We start from the raw sequence: 897 nt of genomic DNA, 5'->3' as shown, positions 1-897 counted from the left end.
GGGGGGGGGGGGGGGGCTGGGACGAGGGAGAGTAGGGGGAGGGTGGCTCGGGGCTGGAGAACGCGGTTCGAGGTTCTGAGAAGGAGGGCAGGGAGGCCGGCGCGCGGAGCCTGGGATTCGGGGAAGGGGGCGCCGGGGCGCGGAGCCGAGGTGCGGGAAGGGAGCACTGGCGCGCGGAGCCGGGGGTGCGGGGAAGGGGGCACCGGGGCGGGAAGCTCGGGATATGGGGAAGAGGGCACTGGCGCAGGGAGCTGAGAGTGCGGGGAAGGGGGTGCGGGGAAAGGGGCACCGGGGCGCGAAGCCGGAGGTGCGGGGAAGGGGGCACCGGGGCGCGGAGCCGGAGTTGCAGAGAAGGGGGCACCGGGGCGCGGAGCCAAGGTGCGGGAAGGGAGCACTGGCACGCGGAGCCGGAGTTGCAGAGAAGGGGGCACCGGCGTGGGAAGCAAGGGGAACAGTCCGGAGGGGCTCGCAGAGCGGGGGGGAAAGGGGGTAGTAGGGAAAACGAGGGGAAGGGAAGTGTGGGGAAGAGAGCTAGCTCGAGGAGCTGAGAGTTAAGAGAGGGGTGCAGGGGTCAGGGGAGAGGGGCCGAGGGGCGGTCGGAGCAGCGGGATAAGGAGCTCAGTGAGGAAGGAGGGGTGGGGAGGAGAGCGAGCCGAACACGGGGAGGGGGTGGGAAAGGAGCACTGGGAGCAAAGGGGGGCAGGGGGATCAGCGAGCAGGTCAGGGAGGTGCTGGAGCGGGGACAAAGTGGCTCACGGGAGGGGGCTGGGAGAGACGAGAGCTGGGAGGGTAAAGGGATCAGCTGGGGACAGGGAGAGACAGGAGCTGGGGGGGTAGCGTGGGGGAGGGGAGATTGAGCAAGGCTGGGAGAGTTGGGGGGCGGGGAGGGACAGGGGA

This window comes from Petaurus breviceps, unplaced genomic scaffold (genome assembly GCF_028583685.1).
Source record: "Petaurus breviceps papuanus isolate PSGF00001 unplaced genomic scaffold, PetGlider_PUasm1.0 688, whole genome shotgun sequence".
Taxonomy (NCBI): Eukaryota; Metazoa; Chordata; class Mammalia; order Diprotodontia; family Petauridae; genus Petaurus; species Petaurus breviceps.
This window is presented reverse-complemented; position numbering follows the sequence as displayed.